Here is a 12,508-nt window from a genome sequence, read left to right on the forward strand (position 1 = left end):
ACTTGTACGCGATAAAGAGAGAGGGCCCCCATGGATCACCGTGGTGATGAATGGGGGATCTGGGCCACTTTTTTCTGGTCTGTATCGTGATCTCATGAAACAGCGTTTCTATGTCCGTATGCGAGTGTGTGAATGCCATCGGCGGTGTAGCGCTTATCCTCAGAGGGGGCATGGTTCTTTTGCGATCGTGATGCAGTACATTTAGGCTCGAAGTCCGATGAATTCCGTGATGGATGCGCCGTGAGCTTCATCTTCGAAGTTTCCTATCACTTTTCTATTGTCGTCGCAGTTGAAGGGACTGTCTTGTGGATACTCGCTGAGATATAACATTTCTCAGTGTTGATACATGTCCGCGAAGACATCGTCGGTGTGAATGTTGTACACAAGAGTCAGTATCGGACATGAGTAGCGTGGCCTTGTCTCCGTACTTGTATTTGATGAAGTCGTAGTAAAACCCGAGAATAAGCGTCTTGGCGAGATTGAGAACAGCACCGCCGACGTGTTTGTCCAGTTTTGGATTGGTTTTTCTGGATTCGATCGCGACGAGTTCCTTGTCAAAGATTTTCTTGTGGAGAAGGGCATCGTTGGCCACGAGCTTATCTCGTCATCATAGGTTATTGACGATTTCGATTTTCTTGCGTTACCGAATGTTTTACATGATTTTTTTCAGAACACGCTGTTGTTCATGAGTTTGAAGAAGTCATTGTCGAATGCCGTGGTGGCGCTGTCTAGTTTTGTTGTGTTGAAGTCGATGTAGGGTTTCATTCACGGTGACTGATGATATTTAAACGCACGATGTTGGAGAGCTTATTCGAGCGATCGATGGTGTAATTTATATTTGGTTTTGTGGGCGAGACTGAGTACCAGTGTTTTCACATTATCATCTCCTATTTCGGTGGTGGCGCTGGCTCGTTTTGTTGTGTTGAAGTCGATGTAGGGTTTCGAATTCATTTGTTACAGTTGTTCCCGAGAAAGCATCAAATTGTTTACAAGAATTTGTTTCTTCAATCGCTTGTTATTTTTTGTCTCTTTAGGCTGACAAATTTTAATCTCATGTATGTATAGACAGGTTTATCTGGCACTGAGCCAGTTTACATGGATGCTACCATTCTCTGTCACGTGTTACATTTGTCTATATACTCTTGTGAATTCGTCTGTCGCAGTATCAGCTGATTTGTGTTTATATTTAGTGTTTCTCGATTGTACATGTATAGATGTTTTTATTATGGATATAAAAGCAAAGTATAAACCAGGTAGTGGAACTTCTTGTGCAGCAGTGGAAATACAAACAACTCAAGAAAAATAAATATATGGAAAGAATCCGTACGTAAAGCACACGCGCGAGTTTAGTTCCATACAAATTTCACATTACGCCGTCAGACGAGCCTCTGAAGCTCGAGTGGATAGAAGCCTTAAACAGAAAAATACTACCAAAAAAGGATTTTGTTTGTTCAGAACATTTATTATATGGAAGGTTGACCGAAATAAATCCATTTCCAATACTTAAATTGGGGTATAAAAAGAAACTAACTCCTGGCAGACGCAAGATTTTCAAAGAAGATAGGAAAGTGAGAAAACGAAAAATTGATAGAAACTGATGTTGAGCCTGAATACAGAATACGAGGTCACTCAGATAATTCAGTAAAAGGGCTTTCCCATGCAACTGGGATTCATGTTAACGAACATTTTAGACACTGTATTGGTACTCAGTACCTTCAGTCGGACTTTAAAGGACGAAGTGAACATTCATATGCGAAGGAGTGAACAGACTTCCAAACACAATTTACCCAAACAAATATAACCTTGACAAATGAAAAAGAAGTGGAAAATCTCTGTCAGCTTCTTAAACTTGAATAACTGACTGTGATGCCTTGCTGTAAACATATGTAAATAAACAGGTGTTCTTCACGTTGGTGAACTGTATGGTTCAGTTCAACACTTTTAACTTTCAGTTATTATTGGTAGATCAAATAATGTAGTTTTGATAAAGCTTAAACTGAACATTATATATAAGGACCTGAGTCGAAGATTTTGAATTTCAATAAGTCTTGCTTCTAAAATTTTAAATTCTTGGATTGCAGTAATGGCAGATAAATTGAAGTGTTTGTTTGTTTCGCTGCTGCCTGAAATAATACGCGCATGTTTTCATAAATTTTTCAGTAAAAACTATCCACGTACAACACGCATAATAGATTGTGAAGAAACTTACATTCAAAGACCAGCAAACCTAAAGAGCAGAGGAGAAACATAAAGAAACTATAAATGTCATAATACTGCGAAATACTTAGTTTGAATCTCTCCACATGGGCAAATAATGTTCATATCAAAAGGATTTGGTGGTCGCGTTAGTGACAAATTTATTGTTCAAAAAGTGCTTTCCTGAATTATCTCTTGCCAGGCGATGATATCATTGCACACCGTGGCTTTACAATAAAGGACCTGCTCTTTCCCCTGAGGGTTAAGCTCAGTATTCAATTGATGAGCGTTTCAAGCTGGGTTAAGTAACATTTGAGGAATGTGATGTGCGTTTGATCTACTTTGATGGTTCAGTCGTCGAACTCGTGCTGAGACCACTGTTAATGGGTATCCTAAACGACAGATTTATTTTAATTTCAGTCATCTGGTTTAATTCCACAAGATCCGCTACCATGCAGGAGCCGCTTGCAGGTTCATTTGCTCTAAGTATTCATAAGAATTGGCCACCACTGCAGCACGATGTGTTATCGTGTACTGAATACTGCTGTCATATCTGTAAAGATGATAAAAAGCATTAGCTATTTTCTCCACGTTTCTATTGATGTTTTCGTCTGGTCGTTGTCAGCTTACGATGCATTCTGTCTGTAAGTATCGTCGAACAGTGTTTGACACAACGCGATGGGAAAAGACAAAGTAGGCCTTATGTGCCTTAGAGTATACTGATGACGCCGAGACGACCATACCATTTCCATTTTTCGTGTTTCCGGACAAAGGTTATCTCCACAGAAATATGGAACAGCTTATTTAACATCACCACGAGCAACAATCAGCATGTGACATCATTTCCATCGATTCATCAAGAAATGATCACGAATTCTCCAGGGGGTACAACATCACAGACATCGCCAAGGAAATCTCCAGGCTGATCACGGCTAACGGAGACATCTCTGCAAATATTAAAATAGAACCCAGCTTCTCCACGATGAGAACCAGAACCACGCTCTCGGGAAATTACCTCGTGCGATTTGACATCGACCACTTGATCAGATCTCTCCTAGGTTTTAGTGTAGGGACATCTTTATCACAAAATGGAGTGTATGAAGGAGATCTTCCCGTGACTATCATCGACGTGAACAGCCTCCTCAGCAATTGCTCGATCGCTCAGGGATCATTATCCTCGGTCAGTTCGGCCTCCAACGTGATTTATTCCATGTCGATTACCTTTCCCCCTGGGATCGCTCATACAGATTCGTCCTAATCCCTTCACTTATTATCCCATCCTAAACACGTACGCGATCTGTGAAATCACCATGTGACTCACCGATCAGTCCGAAAACGCATTCGATAATAACCATGAAAGATTCAGCTATCACCTGGATGTACGGCGAAAGGTCGTATGACATAAAGTCTGATAACGAAGTCCAAAAATTGCTCACAGATAATAAAAAAAGAAATCATGACACGATTACGCGTGAAAAGACTTAAAATCTTGGTTGGATTTTTATCCACGTTCTTATATTCGATGCGAGCATCTATTCCAGGCATTGCCGCCAAAGCAACTCCGTTTGCCCTCAAATCGGTAGAAGCGGGATCCACCTGAGCAGCCCTGTTGATGACACGGATGTGGGACAAAATCATGCCAGTGGCAACTCAGTTCACAGCAACTCCGTTGCCATCGCAGGAAATCCCAAGACAGTTATCTGCTCTGTCCAAACAGATAAAAACAGGCTCTTCAGAAAACGTCAGCAGTTCTTAGCGACAAATCCGAACGAATTTTACAGGATCTGGAGAGAAAGGTCGGTTTACAAAGTACACTGGCAAAGGCTGTACAAGGTACATTGTCTCTTGGTACTTTCATATCCAGTTATGGATTAAAAAGATTGTGGTCAAAAATATAAAATGTCTTTTAATAACATAAACGGACGGGACGTTATTATGTAACGTCAATCATGTACTCGAGGATTAGTCACCGATTACATTCATCGGAACGATGATACCCCCGTGTATGATTCCACCACCGAATACGAGTATGTCGAGTACCGCGACACAAACATCACCAACTTCAAGGCGAACACGCATCGAAAAATAGATACGCGTGATAGAGATCTGTACCTGCTTCCCCATAAGGTCTTTCTGGAAGTCCGCGGAAGATAGTGCGAGTTGATAATGGTTTGGTTCACAATGCTGGATCGCTTATCATGCTCTAAAACAACGAATGGTAGTTATTCAAGTCGGCGCAATATCAATTGACCAATAGACCGTGGAAGAAATCAATGGCTACTTTCCTCAAGCTAGCATGATCCTGAAAATCTGACCATATTCAGCGATGTTACATGCGAACGTATGCCACCAACATATGGTGATTCAAATATACAGCCGCTGCAGATGCTTTGAATTCTGAATTTACTGCTTACAGTAGCGTCTGTGGATAATGCGGATGTGCTGAACGCAGCCAATTTCAGAGCCAGTTTCAAGTTTGCACGTAATGCCACCTACAACGTTGGATTCGCCGATGCCGGTCTCGAGATCTGTATGTTGATTCCTCTCAGCAGCATCTTTGGCGTGTGTCGAGATATCCGAACGGTGTTCAACTGAGTCGATAATATGCTGGTGCTGAAAAGAGAATCATCCGCTCATTACATCCACAGACCAGCAGTAGTTGCCGTGGACGAACAATTCAACGTGACGTGGTTATTGTTGTGGATGCCCAAAATCACCTCATCGACGGATCACATGCTCGAGCTGCAATCGACATTGGATAGCTTCACCAAAAAGCTATACGTCGAACAACACCACATTTACATTCAACATATTTCTGCTGCTCAAGTGACCGTATCGTGGAGTCGCTACCAATCCAGGTAGAGTTCTTCCAAGAGGCGTGTTCGTGGCATTTCTGTTGGCAACGCAACGAGATAACCCACTTCGAAACGAACGTGTTATAAAATTTCAGTCTGTCTCGCATTCACGTCGGCGACAATTCTAGATAATATCCAGAGCGAGCATTTGAGTGAAACTTCGATGTCTCCACTCGAAATTATTATCGTGCGTACATGATACTGATTGAAGCCAAGCACAAGTACCAGGACGTGGACACGGGAACGCAGTTCGTGCCAGATGATTTCGCTAACTTGTATGCCATCTTCCACTTTGAATTCTCCAAACTTTCCAAACGTCTCAAAGATTCTCCTGCCTACATCGAAATCCGATGGACTGCAAATCCAGGCAACGATTACGTCTGTTACGCGCTGGTGACCTCAGACCGATTCATTACATTGGACGTACTCACTGGAAAAATGAATATCCTTGTATAGATAACCATGCCCAAGAGAAGTGGGTGTTGTCAACACAATGGAGGCTCGGATGCCAGCGCGATCATTCCCTTTGTCAACACCATGTGGCGAAAACTGTTTACGTCCATTCTTGCACCGTTAGGGTTACAAACCAGGTGGAATAAAAACAAAAAAATAATAGCATTTCATACATCATGTCGTCGTACATTCCAAAAAGATGTCATGCTGTTACAATAGCAGCCACGCATAAAAGACCTATATCGATCAAGCTTAAGGAGTCGGCGTTCACAAGATGAAATAACTCATGTTGACGCATCGCCAAGCTACCTAGGTGATCTTACATAAAGCTGCATGACGAGTCATCGTTCTGAACATGGACGTCATTTCAATTTTTTTCAAGGGGTGGGGCAAGCCTTGATTGGGGGGGGGGACTTGCCGGGCTTGTTAATTTACGTATATAGGCAACATCAAATTTACATTTTACAGCACATGCAAATTCAGAGGAGGGAAATCTCCCCGCCCCTTCCAAGTGACGTCCCAGGTACTGAACTTGTCGACGTCGCAGCTGTTCAAACAAGGAGGATTTCTCGCACCTCTTTTAGGAGGAATCGCTGCAATGTTATTGCCAGGATTGCTTGGTATCGGAAAAGGACTTCAGCTTCTTGAAACTACGCGTGGCAAGGGACTTGCTTGAAGAGGAAAAAATATCTTAATGCATAAAACACCCCTGTCTAACTTTGACATTGATCACATCTTAGGAATCAGCGTTGAAAATTTCAGTCTTTTCTTAGGATCAACTTCCTGAACATATCTCATCCGACGAGAGCTGCGTGATTAACCTACAGAATTATTGCAATGGACAATGCACTCACAGAGATGTCGAGTATTTCTATTCGTTCGATTTACCTCCACCCGATGAAATCTGCGGTTCCTCCAGTAGTCACACAAAGAAACTGTGTACAACTCGTTACAGCTTCAAGACGTCAACGATAGCACGTGTTGATGTTACTGCATCGACTACATTCAATACAGGTATGAAGGACAATTTCCCGTCTAAGTGATTTTATCACAACTATAACATCACAAAATGAACTCCTCGTGCTTTATGTGCAAAACCAAAAGGGAGAGCACTGACCCCGTCGAGGTAGGCACCATATGGCATTGCCTCATATTCAACTAGAAGTGTGCCTTGTGTGGTTCCTAAAATTCCGCTAAGGCGCGGAAAAACAGTTTCCTACCACAGCGGAGACTACTAAATTGTAGACTATGCTGCGACTTAGTGTCATGGCTATAAATAAATAATTTACCATTGTTGGCACTGTGACATGGACACGAGCTGAGAGGACCTTCGCGTGGAACGACGAAATCTTTGAGTGTGGGACTGTAAATGCTGAGACGAGAAACAAGTTCTCGGTGGAGTCGTGGACATCCAGGTGCTGATCGGAAAACTTATAAAGATCTCGTGGAGGATCGACTTAGCCAGGACATAAATACACCGGACCGTGGAATCTCTTAGAACAACAACTGGATGAACACGATCAGCCGCTGCTGGGTCAGGAGCACTACAACGGTGTCTATGCCATCGCGATGTAACACGATCTATGTTACCGAGATCATCCCGACGACAAAGCGTGGTCCGACCGAGTCATGCTGAGGGACATAAATGAACTCGGACCTAAACTTTCAGAGAACGGATAGACTGAGTCCTTGTGCGGGGTATCATTGGCACTAAACATATGTTGGGTATAAGCATGCCTCGAATCGTAATTCCCGGCGTTGGTGTAAGCAGTACAACAGGTATGCGTGCCATCGGGAATGCAGATAAAATGAAAAAAATCAGCCGTGGTAGAAGATCTTTCGACACTGGCAGGAGGACTTCATATACCAGTAAGAAAAGATTTTCGACGACGCAGTCATCGCAGTAGCCCCAGACTATATATGATCGGTAGGTCTCATCGATATGAGAGATAACAGCGCGTACAACGATCATTTCAACTATCTCATGATGGTCATCGACGTGCTCAGCAAATACGCCTGGGTAGGAAATTCCATCGTTGAAGCGTTGGATACCATTACATGTAAACATCATAAATTATGGGCATATCATGATAGTGAATTTTGTAACCAAACCGTCTTAGATTGTCTTCAAAAAATAATACTGGCCTGTACAACACATACAATCCCATCAAAACGGCCTTTGTCGAGCGTTTTAACAGAATTCTCAAAAATCGCATGTGGAAAAGATCCACTAGCGATAACACCAACCGATGCTTATATTTTTTTGTCAGACATCGTTGATCAATATAATCATGCATGGTACCGCAGCATTAAGATGACGCCCACTGAAGCATCCTCGTTAAACCAAAAACTACAGCTCGCACATGCCTTATGTGTTTAAGATCCAAATTCAAAGTAGGTGACCAAGTCAGAATCAGCAGACAAAAAATAACTACCTCTGAAAAGGAATACAACCCTAACTGGACCTAAGAAGTATTCGTCGTCGATACCATTAAAAAAAAAAATTACAGTCACATACACGCTCAAAGATTCATCGGGGGTGGGGGGATCCAAAGTTCTTTTTACGAGCAGGGGTTACAAAAGCAAACAAAATCTCTTCAGAGTCGGAAAAGTCATCTCCACCAAAGGTAAAAAATCGCTCATCAAATGGTTTGGTTATCCTGAACAATTCAACTGGTGAATTTCAATAGCATCATTGACATCATTGTCTCATCAGTAAAAACACTTCCGAAATAATCTGATCATAACCCTCAACTATTCTCTTTCAAGCTACCGTTTTACATTTCGCAGCTTGCTCGTGCAGACCCATGCTCTCAAATAGACGCATAAACAGATACTCAAATTTTTATAAATTTCGCACAGCCTTCCAGCTGGACTCAAGTCACCTCATTCAGCAACTAATAAAACTGATCTCGCTGTGACGATGAGAGCTGAAAACGCTTCAGTTTAATCTGTATGTAGTATTGCCTATTGTATCGTTTCATCGGATTCTGATGGCTATAGCTACGTCTCATCGTTCTCGTCTTCGCTCTCCTCACAATAGATCATCTCAGGCACATAACTCAAATCCTTATTTGCGTACCCTATCAGCTCCTTTGCACGCTTCAACCACTCCGAGGACTCGTCCTCGCTTAATTTCAGCACTTTACCATCAATCTTCTCACTCGACCCCAATCGATCGACACTCCATGGATACCATGGAAGAGACATCATCGCTATATTACAAACACCTTTAATACACATCCAACAGGAATGCAGCCCAAAAAAGTGGTCCATCACAACGGTGGTCCATGGGGCTCTCTCTTTAGGGGCCGTCCATTTAGTACGTACGCATGGGGGGTGGGGTGGGGTGTAACACAAATGCATACGCTTCTGTATGGGGGGTTTACTGATAATGTACGTACGCATAGGAAACTGAAGTGGGGGGGGGGGCGCCTCGTTCATGATTTGTCTAATACATAACCTGTTCGACTGGGTTCAGTCGGCGTTTGAATTTTAGCGGACACTAGACAAACTGTTTAAAGTTATGCAGCTTATTTCTTTCATGCAGCCAGACATTCGGTGGACTATCTGTTTTTTTTTTTAAACACGTTAATATTATTAATCCTTTACGGCTTTTGCACGGTTTAAATATAGGCCGTTCTATAGAATTGGTGGGGGGTGGGTGCGTCAACATTACGTACGAGGGTGGGGTGTGTAAAAAATGTACGCATATGTACACAGAGTGGGGAGGGGTCATGCCTTGCCAGATATTTGCGTACGTACTAAATGGACTGCCCCTTTTATGACGTAAACGTCTTCCAGAACCCTCAAGAAAAAAGGTTGACACAGAACACCCAATGCTATTTCAAGACATAAGTTGTCCAGAACCCCCATCAAGGGGGCTCTCTTGAACACTCTTTATCACGTAGTGAAAAGTGGTCCAGAACAGCCATTTTATCAGACTACTGATATTTTATCAAACTATCAGTACCGTACTGTTATTTTACATGTTTTGTTAATATCAAGCAGTATCGGTGTTTTATCAAGCCATCAGTATCGTACTTCTGAGCTTATTAGTGATATTTGACACCTACATGTTTTGTTAATATCAAGCCAGTATCGGTGTTTCATCAAGCCATCAGTATAGTACTTATGAACTTATCAGTACTATCTTACACGTTTTGGTTATATCAAGCAGTATCGGTTTACTAAATAAAGTTTACAATAAAATTTTGACTTTCACCCTGACTTGCATTCTGGGAATCTAAAGATGGTGTTGTAGATGCCATTGTTTTTGTAATATTATTATACAATATCACATATAGTTGTCAACATTATTGTTACATTTATCCTTATTTTTTATTATGTTATCATGGATTTTGGATTTTAAAATAATAGGTTCAACAATTTCACTATCAAAAGAGATGCTTGTATTACTGAACATATATTCCATTTTTATTTCGGTACGTTATATTTCATTGCCAGCCTTGGGAGATCCTGTTGTTGTTTAAAAATATTTTGTGCTTTGTCAGTATATTTTGCTTACCGTTCCATTTTGTTGTTGTTGTTGAGTTTAATTATAGTAGCGTTCGCACAATTGTGCATGTGCCACTTTTTTCTGACTGCACCGCAGCCTGCTAGTTGTTCCTGGGGAAGGGGATGGTGCCACCTCCCCCAGGCTTTTATGGATTCAAGGAACCCTGATAGTTTGGCCTCAATCTGTGGGTCCATAAAGGTCCCTACAGTTGAATGGTTGGCTGTCATTAGTGGGAAGGAGAGCTCGGGAACGGTCCTGCTTGCTTTACATCGCTGGTTTCTTGTTGCATTTGCCTTTTTTTTCTTTTCTTTTTTTGAGATTTTTTTTTTTTTTTTTCGAGTTTTTTTTTTTTTTTTTTTTCCTCTTCAAAATGTTCTAAAAGGAGGGGGGATGTTCTATGCTGTTTATAGAGGTTCTTAGTAGATATCATGTATGAAGAGAGATTTTCAAGATTATTATGGTATTACTAGTCGAGGTGTTTAGGGTGTATTTCCTACGTTATGTTATTTGTAAGTTTTTAGATATTACCTCTTTAAGTTATTTATTAATTGATGTTTTTAGAGACTGAATGTTATTTATACTTTATTTAGCAAGAGACCGGAGTCCTAGCCGATTACACGGTTCGTTAAAGACATCTAGGACAGGAATCCTAGCTGATTACTAGGTTCGTTAAGGACATCTAGGGCATCCGATTTTGCGGTTTCCTTAGTCTTTTATAGGTGCTTCGTAAGTGAATTATTTTTTAATACTTTTATAAAATTGAATGATATGTTATGGTTTTTTATGTGGTGGCTTCTACATTTATTTATCTAGTTACTGGGTCTTTTGGTTTTGTGGGGATAGTAATTATATTTTGTTCCTAAGTCCTGCTGAGTCTATGAATTGATTTATATTTTTATATGCTGATTGTTTATTTTTATTAGAGTCCATAAGTAACTCTGGGTATGTGTGTGGTAATCCAATCTCTTTTTGGTTTTTGATAAATATTTTCCGAGCGAGTTGATATTTTGGGCATATATTGAATACGTGGTCCATTTTGTTATTGAATCAATCGAATCACAGTCAATCTACGTTCGTACAACACATTTACCGTAAACGTAAACCCGGCTGGTTTGATGCTCTTCGACACACCATAGCAAATGAAGAAGGCTGATCCTTGGACAAGGCACTTTGCTCCAATTACCTCGGCACTAAGTGACCTACTTGTGTTTATGTGACGTAAACCACCAACCCAAAACAAACCGAGAGGTCATTGAAGCATAGTTATTGCAAGATATACTTTTGAACGATCTGAAAAACAGTGGCCTTTGCAATAAACCGGATTATTGCCTATGTGTTGCTTTGAGTAAAGTTTATAAGCAATTCAGACAATACCAAACTACAGTGCATAATTTTCAAAGTCCTCGGGTTCAGATTTATTGACCATGGTAAAGTTTCTTACAAGGAGAGTGTGGAAGGACATTGACTCTAGTAAGGTTCTAGTAAGGTCCTAAGTCCAACATTGACTCTTGTAAGGTCAAACATTGTATACATTTATTTAGTATTAAAAAACGCAATTATAACCATATTTAAAAATGGCGACATGAGTATGCATTCTGGTGTACTGACCGAATGACCGAATTTGGTTCGCGCCACAAACTGTGCAGAACAGACACTTTGATTTTGTTCCAGTAAATAAACACACACACTCATCACATGCATATTGCATTAAATTAACATCTCTTTTAATGTGTTGAAGTATTGGGATAAATCAATTTGATTTACAAAAAGCAACATAAAAGCAAACACTATATTGGCATTTCTAAAAAGAAACCTCAGACACTGTTCTCAGACATGTAGACGAACCGCCTATCTAGCGCTAGTCAGATCCGTGTTAGAGTATGTTTGTGTGGTCTGAGATCCGTACTACACTTTGGATGCTGATATAATCGAGAAAGTTCAACGCCAGGAAGCTAGATTTGTATCTGGTGACTACAAAACAAGTGAAGCAGGATGTGTCACCAAATGTTTCCTGACCTTGGTCTACCAACACTCCAAGAACGGAGTAATATGATCCGTCTTACATACCTCAATAAAGTAGTCGAGAGGATAGTGACGGCTTTTGCACAAATATATCTTTAAAACCATTAAGACAAAAGCGCCAAATTAAAGCCTAATGTGTTCCTAATTTTAAAAATTTACACATTACAGAAAATAAGAAACAAAAAAGTAGATGTTTTCGTTGTTGAGCAATGTAGAACAGAACAATTTAGAAATTCTTTCTTCGTAAAAACAATTATGGACTGGAATCATTTTAGTGCCAGTGTTACATGCGCGAAAACAGTGGAGAACTAAAAGACAACTGTTGAACAAGTCTTCTAACGTTTTAGTAGCTCTCTCCTCCGGTGCAGTTTGATGACGTAACTGGCCCTGTACTATATACATGCAGATTCAGCTTCAGAAAATTGTTCGTATGTCAAATTGTGATCTGCGAATGGCATATGAA

This window comes from Sinohyriopsis cumingii, chromosome 2 (genome assembly GCF_028554795.1).
Source record: "Sinohyriopsis cumingii isolate HCF-2022 chromosome 2, ASM2855479v2, whole genome shotgun sequence".
Classification (NCBI taxonomy): Eukaryota; Metazoa; Mollusca; class Bivalvia; order Unionida; family Unionidae; genus Sinohyriopsis; species Sinohyriopsis cumingii.